Raw genomic sequence first — 11,433 nt, 5'->3', positions numbered from 1 at the left:
TCCCGCAGGGCACTGCCAAGTTTGAGGCCATATTGGATTTTGCATAGGCGTATTTGACCATTGCGAGGGATAGGAATTGGTAACTGGATTCTGCCATAATGGGGTAGGATATTGTGAATTTGGCCATCCTAATCCAACAAAAGATTGATTCGGCCATGGTGATGTAGGATATGATTGGGATTGCCAAGTGGGATTGAAGGGTGATTGTCCCTGCCATGCGTTTCCAAGATTTTGTTGTGGAATATACTGCCCAGAATAAAATAAGGATGGATCTTGCATCATACCTTAAGGGCGTGATTTCCATGGTCAACGTTGAGTCATCAGGTATGCAAGTTTTATTTCCTCCTCAGCTTCTTTAAATACAACTTTTAATCCTGGAAGCGATGGACATTGTTCTGTCAAATGTTCCTTAGTGAAAATAGCATAGGTTCGAACCATGTCCAGTGGGCATTCCCTTTCAATGTGTTTCTTTTGACAACGTGGACAAAATATGGCCAATGCTCGATATGCCTCGACTTGCTTCTGTTTGGCTTGCAAAACATCTAACTGTGTAGTCAGTGTGCCTAAAATGTCAGTTTTAAAATCTTCTAAAAGATTACCAATTTTTGTTCACATTACACCACCACCTGTGGTGTTACTGATTCGAGTGAGGGCATCATGTATTCCAGATCTGGCTTGTGTACTGCCACGTGAACACCTCATACACAACTTAACTATATTATCATAATCTTCTTGGTATATATCACCTTGGCCCGTTAAATTCAACATTTCTATCCATTCGTCCTTCATGCCTTTTATTAAACAAGCTTTCAGTACTTCATTTGGTAAAGTAGTATAAGGTGATCTTTGTATGTTGTACTGAAATCTCTCAATATATTCTTCTAAGGTTTCATTTTATTTTGCAATCACTTTAAAAATTTCATCCTTTAGGTCCCTGGTTCGACAATAATCTTGGTATTTAGTAAGAAAGGTATTTTTCATAGCATCCCAGGAATTTATAGTGCCTCCTCCTAAGCCCATAAACCATCGTAACACTGCTCCTTTTAAAGTAGAAGGGAACAATTTCAATTTCTGCGGATCGGTGGTATAATCATAACCTCTGCACAACACATTGAACTCAAATAAAAAGGTGTTTGGATCCTCTGAGGTCATCCCATGAAAGGTTGGGATATTCTGTAAAGGGATAGCCTTCATTGGGGCATTAGCCACTGGGTTGACAATAGGATATTCCAATGTCGAAGTTTGGTTTTGTTTCCCTTGGGTTGCCATCTGATCGAAAATCTGTCAGTAATTTTTAGGGATTTCTTAATCAGGAGGTGTTATTTGAGTAGGGAAGTTATGGATATTACTTGGCTCTCGAGGGGGTTTTACTATGCTGCCTAAGTATGGGATCTCTGGTGGTTTCTCTTCTATCGAGATCACAAGAGATCTTGACCCTGAGGATCATGTATCTGCTACACTGGTTTCTCCTTCTCCTTCTTTCAAATTTCAATCATTTCCCTCTTGTGACGGACTGGAGTGTTGAATAAATGTGCTTTGGAAGATTTGCTCAGATCCTTCAATTTTACTGTGAATCTCAACATGAGCTATAGTTGGTGATTTTTCTGCTTGAGGGATTACCATAGATCTCTACCCAGATACTGTTCAGGGTCCTATTGATGCTTGAGATTCATCTTTTCAAATAATTTCATTGATGAAGGTCACTCTCCCAAGGCTCACTGGTCCCTGGATTTTTGTGGGTTTTGATACTGGCTTCTATTCTGTTACTATCTGATTCCTATTCTTTTTCTTAGTCATACACACTTACATATCCTAATCGTATCAACCAAAAGTGGGCACTAGGTGTAAGCTTTTTACTTGTCGCATGTGTAGGTTCTTACCTTTCATCTTCAATACCTAACCTCCCAGAGATATAACCTCCCCAGCAACAACGCCAAAATGTTGGGCATTAAGATGACTCTTTAAAATCAACTTAATCCTACCTTCATTAATCTTATCAACTTGGGATTCATCTCTTACTTCAAGATTATCAGCACAATATATGATATAATATATTCTTAGATTATGAAATAGTGTAAAATGATTGCTACAAAAAAGTTACAGTAAACATTATCATAATTCAATTGTTGCAGAGACAAATGATGAAAACAAATAATTACTTCTACAATTACAATATTATGAAAGAAGACTATTTTAATTCATCAAAAATTCTATCTATCCTTCAACAAATCCTACGCATAAGGAAGACTAGTAAATCACAAGAATTCTTAAAAGTCTTTCTTCTTAAATATAACTTACGGAATTCACAAACTCAAACCTTCCATTCATGTAATGCAATCCTATCAGCAATTTCAGGAAACACATAACAAAATTCAATCGATTATTTACCACAAAATGAAAGGCAAGTGAATAGAAACACAACTAATGTGAATGTGGAAAAGCAACTAACTAATAATGATACATAATAGATAGTAGAACCTTCGGTGACTGGGTCCATGGTCTCTAGGAGTACTATCTTAGATAGATTCATTACTGAGGACTAAGGTAAGATCTTGTGCAAATTCATTAACTTCAAAGAGTTTTACACAATGTCCTTGAGAAAGTTCAAATTTAGATTGTTGTATGCAATATATAGTGAACAAGTAATAATAAAAAAATCTCTTCTATCTTTTCACTTGCAGTCTTATATATTACATTAAAAATTGAATATAGAGCTTATCCTGAGAATCGACAGATTCTCGGTATTTCTCCTTTAACCATAAGATCCTCGAATAGTAATGATCAGTTTCCTTTGACTTCATTCTTTGATCACGCTTAGGCATCGAGCTGTAATTTTCCACAAATAAGGCATCAACTGATCCAAAATCTTGCTCCAATATGTCGAGGGAACAACAATCGTTCGATTGGACTGATCTGCATAACAATTTACTCAAACTATAACGTTTTAAATATCTAAAAGACTCAAACTAACTATACTATATTCAACTCACTTTCATTATCCTTTTTCTCTTAAATCATTACAAATTAAAGGTAAATTGCTTAAAAACATAACGTCTATTTAAGGAAATAGGGAGAAGAATTATACCATTTTCATGTCCCAACAGAGGTGATAATATAGAACCTAGTCAAGTTTATACTCATTTTTCTTGATATTTCACAAGGAATTCACTGGTGCAATCAGAATTTGGATCTAAGAAGTGTATTTTTTGGTCATCCCCAGATGTGAGGTATTGCATGTATTTTTCCGTGTAATTGCCATTATTTTTCTGAGATAATATAAATCTATTCACTTTGAAGCTAGGCCCAGAGACATAGCTCACACATTGTGAGTGAACTTTGTTAACAAATCTTGGTGCATTTCCTGTAACGTCTTAATTTTTTTTCTTCTTCATGTATGTTGCATTTATGGTATTTTCATGCTCTTTAGGCAATTTTTAACATAACCAAAGAAAATATTGTAAATGCTTCTCCCACATTTACCCAAATTGACAAACTTGCGAGGGTAAACATGAGACTCGCATCACTATGACATGACATGACCTCCATGTTCCAGTTAAGGAAGTGGGACCTAAAAATTACACACTTACCAACATCCCACAAGGACTACAAATCACTCAGGAGTTGGACAACTGCCCCAGGTGATCAGTGCCTAAGATGGAACCCTTTTTCTCTGGCCTAACTCAATAAATACACCCTTGACACTACATCCATGCAGTTGGACACCTATAAACACACTCATATGCTTGTTTCCATGTAGTTATGACCCAAATCGTCTAGTTCTGTGCATGTGGTTCCAGGATCTAAGCCACTTTTTGAGGCTAGACTCAAGACCACTGCCTAGAATTACCTGTAACTTTTCAGAAGCATAGAAAAGATGATAACAAGACTAACCATTCAAACTTGAAGCAAGAACTTGAACTAAACATGCCTAATTCATTATAGACATTTTGTCAAGCATATGACAAACATGTAAGCTACAGGTCATGAATGCATATCTAATCATAGGGATCTGAACTTCATCTGAGAATCACCAAGAAGGTTTATGCCCTATCTAGCAAAGCTGCAATAACACTTGTTAGTCCATGCATTCATCAACCATTCAATAACTTATAAAAACTTGTCAGGAGCCATATATAGAATACACCATATAACCAACACATAACCAACATATAACCAAAGTAGGAACCATGGAAAATTAGCCATAATATCAACATGATAAAGTCTAGTACAAGTGCTCGTAGATCACAGTGGGAAAATAGATCCTATTAACATATAAAAATGCCAACCATTTTAGGGACTTCCATGTACCACTCGACCATATATTGGGCTAAATGAAATCTCTCTTTCAGCCAATCACCCCTATGCCATATTCCAAGCATGAATGTGGGATATGATGGGATAAACCAACACAAAACCAACCAGGGCTTCCATAGGCCAAACCACCTCAACCCTCAACCACAGTGATTCCACCTATATGGTCTAGAAATCACTAACATCAACTAGATCAGTCTCTACCCAAGCTATCTAGGGCTCCAGGAACTAGTAAATCAACCCACAACCTTCCAGGGCTCGAGAGCCTTTGTTACAACCGCAGCTCTAGGGACTAGTAACTCAATCACCCAAGGGGATCCAAAGCATTTCTCCCAACCTACGACTTTAGAAACTAGTAGCTCAACCCAAACTATTCAAGGACTTCCAAAGCATTAGTTCCAACCCAAAAACACAAGGAGCCTGAGTACCAATTAGAAAAACAAGTGGGAAACCCACAACACAATGACTATCCAGGAAATGGTAAGGCAAGGCTAAAACCATTATCAATCTAGGAAAACGTCCATGCCAATGAATCCAGATAACCAAGGAATCACATGTGTATTATACCATGCATCCACAAATCAACAAGGAAATCACACATGCAAACCGTTACCTACAAAGAAATCTAGTTGTAGTCACTGATCCAAAAATCTCCTTGTGCTCCCTTTATTTCCTTTGATTTCTTTCTCCAATCCAAGTGAATACTAGAGTTCTCCAAGCATGCTCCAAGAATTCTCTAAGTGTGCAAGAGTATGAGAGAATGAGAATGAACTAGAGTTCCATCCAAAAAATGTCAAAAGCTCAAAACTGACCAAAAAGCTAACAACTGTTTCTATGAAACCTTTTTATCATTGAGGCCTGTATTTTCTTCATCTTCCTTCATTTTTCCTCTAATTTCCCTTGCATGAAAATATGTGTCTCTTCACCTTCCTTTTCTCCTATTTTCCTTTATTTTCATAATTAAAATTCCAATTATTGCCTCTTGCATTTGTCAATGCCTTTGCCAATTTCTGTAGCCATTATTAATCCACAAGTGATGCCCACTATAATTGTTTACCCAAAAATTTTCTTGGAATAGATCTCTCATGACCTTGGCCTTATTTATTTACATGTAATCTCAACCAGGGGTTGTTATAAACCCCTTCCCCTTAGGGGAACACCATCCTCAATGTTCAATGACTCTTATAACCAAGAAAACACACTACCTATGGAGCTTTATAACATAGCTCGATGCAACATTTACAATGACCAGTTGCTGAAACCATGACCACCATACTGGTTATTAGAGCTTTATAACACAACTCATTGATGTATTTACAACATACTTCTTATTGGAGCTTTATAACACAACTCATTGCAGTATCTACAATACACATATGCATATATAAACATAAACCAAAGCACATATACCAACCAAATTTTCTCAACCAGAAAATAAGGAAGGATGCATAGCTTGCATTTGATCAACCATCTCCCATGTAGCTTCATCAAGCCCAAAGTGCTTCCACTACACTTTAACTTGCTTGATTTCTTTGTTCTGGAGCATGAATTGTTTCCACTGCAATATGCATTATGGTTCTAGATGGAATTCTCCCTCTGATTCCACCTACAATACAAATTAATCAATCACATGATCAATATCATGGACATATCTCTTAAGCAATGAAACATGGAAAACATCATGGAATTTCACCGTTGGCGACAGTGCAAGTCTGTAGGTCACCATTCCAATCCTCTCAAGGATCTCGAAAGGCCCATAATGCTAAGGTGCCGACTTGGCACATGACCCAATCCTCAGGGAATTCCTCTTGGGATTAATGTGCAAGTACACATGCTCCCCAATCTAAGACTCCTTGAATGCTCTATGACAATCTGCGTAAATTTTCTTATTGTCTTGTGTTGCCTTCAAATTCTTCTTGATAACTTACATCTCCTACTCGATCTCAACCAACATATCTAGTCTAATCAACACCATGTTCACTAGATCACTCTAGATGATAAGAGTATTACAACTCCACCCATATAGAGCCTCAAATAGACTCATGTTCAAGGACTCTCACTGCCCATTATTATATGCAAACTCCACCAATGGAATATACTCCTCCCACTTCCTTTGTTGATTCATAACATACATCCTCAACATGTCCTCAAGAATCAAGTTAGCTCTCTATGTATGTCCATCTATCTATGGATGATAAGATGTTTTGAAGGCTAAATCTATCCCCAATCCTACAAACAACTCCTTCCAAAACCTAGAAGTGAACTTGGCATCTCTATTTAATATGATCTTCTTAGGAACACCATGAAATTTCATTATCTACCTCATGAATATCTAACCTACCTCACTAATTCAATTAATAGATTTCACTACAATGAAATGAGCTACCATACTCAACCTGTCAACCACAATCATGATGGAATCATGTTTCTTCGCTGTCCTCGACAAACCTGTAATGAATTCCATGGAAATAACCTCACATTTCCATTATGGAACCAAAAGATGCAACAAACTAGCTGGGTGTTTACACTTATCTTTCATTTACTCACAATCCAAACAACTCGCAACAAACTCATCCACCTCTTTCTTCAAGTTTAGCTAATGATAGAACTTCTTGACTGCTGTCAAAGTCTTCTAGTATCCTGGGTGACCTGAATATGGATTGACATGAAACTCTGTCAAAATAAGCTTCTCGAGCTCACTACTATCTGACAAATAGATCTTGTTCCTGAACTTGACCAATCCATTTGTTGTGAGGTGATACTCTTCATCCTTATCATCTTCACCCTGCTACTGCAATCTCCACCTCAGATGTTGGTACCTATCATCATGTTTCCCTGCCTGCAAGATCTGCTCCTGTAAATCTGTCACATAAGAGATCACAGATGAAATGTGATTTACTTGCACTCTTCTACTGAGAGCATTTTCATCATTGTTCTCCTTTCCCTTAATGTATCTGATCTTGAAGTCAAACTCACATATAGTAGCCAACCATCTAGCTTTCCTGGCATTTAGATTAGGTTGGTAAAACAAGTACTTCAACGCTTTGTGATCACTCATCAAGACAAACCTCCTTCCAAGAAGGTAATGTCTCCACATCTTCAATGCATGAATGATAGCTACCAACTCAAGATCATGAGTCACATAGTTCTTCTCATGGTCATTCAACTTCCTTGACTCATTGAAAACCACATTTCCTTCCTACATTAGGACTCCACCAAGTCCGCTCTTGCAAGAATCTATGCATACCATGAACCCCTTATCAAGATCTTCAATCTTCAAGACCAAAGAATTTGTAAGAAACTGCTTCAAATCTGCACACTCCTCAGTCCATTCAAACTTATTTCATTTTCACTACAAAGATGTAAAAGGATAGGCAACTTTTTAGAAGTTCTTGATGAACCTCCTATAGTAACTTGTTAGTCCCATGAATGATCTGACCTCATCCACATTCCTAGGAGTTGGCCACCCCATGGTAACTCTAATATTTTCTGGGTCCATTGTTAACCTTGCTTGGAAACAACATGTCCCGAGTAATGAACTCTGGTCTAAAAGAAACTACAATTGATGAGCTTGGCATACAATTGATGCTCTCTCAACAATCTCAATACTGTTGCTAGGTGTTCTACATGCTCTTCCTCATTCTTAGAATATATCAATATGTCATCAATGAATACTATCACAAACTTATCCATATAGAGATGCAACATACTATTCATCAAACACATGAAAGTAGTTGGAGTATTAGTAAGACCAAAAGGAACCACTACGAACTCATAATGCCCATACCTGGTATGAAATGCGGTCTTGTAGATATATTCTTCTTTGATGCACACCTGATGATACCCTAATCTCAAATCAATCTTTGGAAATAGTACAAATCCATTCATATGATCAAACAAATCATCAATCTGCAAAAATGGATACATGTTCTTGATTGTCACCTTATTCAACTACCTAAAATCAATGTACAACTTGAGAGTACCATCCTTCTTCTTTATAAACAACAATGGTGCCTCCCAAGGCGACACCCTTGGCCTTATGTATCCCTTGTCAAGCATTTCCTTAAGCTGCAACTTCAATTCCACCAACTATGGAGTGCTCATCCTGTACAATGCCTTTGATGTTGGTGCTACTCCTGGTACCAACTCAATAGAAAATTCCGCTTCTCTATGAGGCGGTAACTTTGAGATCTCTGCTGGAAACACATCTTGAAACTGTTGCAAAATAGAGTAACTCTTCAAAACCTCATCATCCTCAATATCCTTCCCTTTGTCACTGGAAATATGAACTACAAAAAATACACATCCTTTCCTACAACTACGTTTAGCTTGCATGGATGTAACCATTCTCACTGATGTAGGATTCTTATTTCCCTACAAGACTCTTCTTTCCCCATCATCATCTAGGAACTCAATAAACTTGTCATAGTAGTCCACTTTAGTCCTGTGAATGTACAACCAATCCATGCCCAAAAGCATATTGTATGATCACAAAGGAAAGAAATTTAGATGTGCTGATGTAAGCATACCATTCAGCTCGAATGCGCAAGATCTCAACCAATGATGAACTATTTTCTTTGTCCCTATAGCCAACTGCACCAATCAAGACTCTGCATGCACTTCATTATTCAATCCACACTTATCCACCAGGTCAAGACTAACATAACTATAATTAGATCTAGGATCAATCAAAATGGAAACAACTCGATCATAGATCTTACCTTCTGTCTCAATAATGGATGCTTGATGGTCTGTATACATGTTATCAAGTGTTGAATATATCCATGGAATACTCTAACCAACATATCCAACTGTTTGTGCCTCATGAGCACTGTAAATATGAGGTATGCCACCCTGGTGCTATGAACAATCTCTCCTACAATGATCTCCACCACAAGTCCAACACTGTAAGGGCTTCCTACCCTCACCTTTTTTCTACTCCTAAGATTGAAATCCATGTCATTTTTCAACTACATTCAACTTCTTATAAGGTGCCACATTCTCCTTATCACTAGCATCCTGAGGCCTTCCTCTCTTCTTAACCCACTTTCCTTTAGCTTTATCATTACCTTTCAAATCCCGCTTAGGCTCAAACTTATGCTTGGACTTCTCATAACAGTGCTTCAACTTCTCAATGAATTCCTCCAATGACCAAGGCTCATTATACTCAATCTGATCTTTAAATGCTAAAGGAAATCCATTAATTAATCTTTGGACCTTTGTCTTCTCATCCTTAATATATGTAACATACCTCAACAACTCCAGAAAATTAATTGTATACTCTTCATTTGTCATATAACCCATCTTAAGCTCATATAACTACTTAGTCTTTCCATCATAGTATCTCTCAGACAAATACTTTTTTTGGAAGAGTCTTTTAAACTCAGGCCAACTCAACTCCTCTAACTTGATGCCTCTGACACACTTCACATATTCGCACTAGACGTCTTCTCTTCCCTTGAGATTTAAAATAACTATCTTGGCTTTCATATTCTTTGTATAATCATGTAATTAGAAGAAATTATTAATCCCATGTAGCCATGCTTTTGCATCTTCTGGTTTCTTCACATGCCTGTCAAAATTAGGAGGCTTGGCATTCTTGAACTTATCTGGCAAGTACTGCTTCTCACTCCTCCTATAAGGATGATGGCAGTGATGACCATGATGTCTCTCTGAACTAGAACTAGAATAAAATCCATAAACAATACCTCTCCTATCAGGTGTATCCAACCATCTTCCACCTTTGATTGTGCCATCCTTGTCCAACATGTATCATGATTGAGACCTACTACCATGTTCCCTATTAGTCCTTTCCTTATGAACATGAATGATATGTGGTTATCCCTATCTTTAAAAATATGAGAAGCTTTGAAGGATCATTGGATTGACCTCTTCTTGCTTTTCCTGAGCTCTGGAAAGTGTTTCTTGTGACTCAATTATGAAGTAATTATCTACCTTGCAAATTCTGATTTATGCCTTTAGACTTTTTAGTTTATCTGCTAAATTGAGAGAACAATCAACTCCTTGTTGCTCAACGGATATGTAAGGAGAGTCACGTGAACTATAGTCCATCTTTATGCTTGTCATATATGACCTTCTTCTTCCTTCCAACACGCCATGTTAGATAAACCAAATATAAACATAGTCGAAATCATACCTTAGTGAAGTTCAAGGGAGGCTATCTTGTGTGCACAAATCAATCCATATTATCATGATATAGATACATAATAACATCAATATGTCAACATAATCATGATGAAACAAACTACAATAATGATCATCACAATGCATGCATAGAAACATATTGGAAACTAACATGAATGCATAACCATCACATCTACCGTGACTTCTAGTGCCGCAACCTCACTCTGATACCACCCTGTAAATGCCTCCTCCCACATTTACCTAAATTCACAAGCTTGCCATGGTAAACATGAGATGAGCGTCACTATGACATGAACCAGCCTCCAAGTTCCAGTTAAGGAAGTGGGGCCTACAAACTAAACACTTATAGACATCCCACAGGGACTACAAATCACTCAGGCCTTGGACAACCACCCTAAGTGATCAATCCCTAAGCTGGAACCATGTTTTTATGACCTAGCTCAATAACTACACCCTTGAAATTGCATACATGTGGTTGGAAGCCTATAAGCATACTCACAAACTTGTTTCCATGCTATTATGACCCAAATCTCCCAGTTTTGTGCATGCGATTCCAGGATCTAAGCCACTTTTTCAGGCTAGCTTCTAGACCACTACCTAGAACTGCATATAACTTTCCAGAAGCATAGAAGATATGATAACATGACTAACCATTCAAACTTGAAGCAAGAAATTGACCTAGACATGCTTAATCCAGGATAGACATTTTGTCAAACATATGACAAACATGTAAGCTATAATTCATGGATGCATATATGATCATAGTGATTTGAACTTCATCTGAGAATTGCTAAGAAGGCTCTATTCCCTCTCTAGCAAGCTACAATGACTCTTGTTAGCCCATACATTCATCAACCATTTAATAACTTATAAAAACATGTCAAGAGCCATATATAGAATACATTAAATAACCAACATATAACCAACAAATAACCAAAGTAGAAACCATGGAAAATC

The 11,433-nt window shown here is 37.4% G+C and overlaps 1 pseudogene; it reads left to right on the top strand.

Annotated features, from left to right (window-relative positions):
- Positions 1–215: 215 nt before the first annotated feature.
- The window catches only part of LOC149177036 (serine/threonine-protein kinase GRIK1-like), a 95,368-nt pseudogene continuing 84,150 nt past the window's right edge, over positions 216–11,433 (top strand).

The sequence above is a fragment of the Pinus tabuliformis genome, chromosome 4_1 (genome assembly GCF_031772625.1).
Source record: "Pinus tabuliformis cultivar Carrire ecotype Pingquan chromosome 4_1, CPIR1, whole genome shotgun sequence".
NCBI classification, from domain to species: Eukaryota; Viridiplantae; Streptophyta; class Pinopsida; order Pinales; family Pinaceae; genus Pinus; species Pinus tabuliformis.
This window is presented reverse-complemented; position numbering and strand designations above follow the sequence as displayed.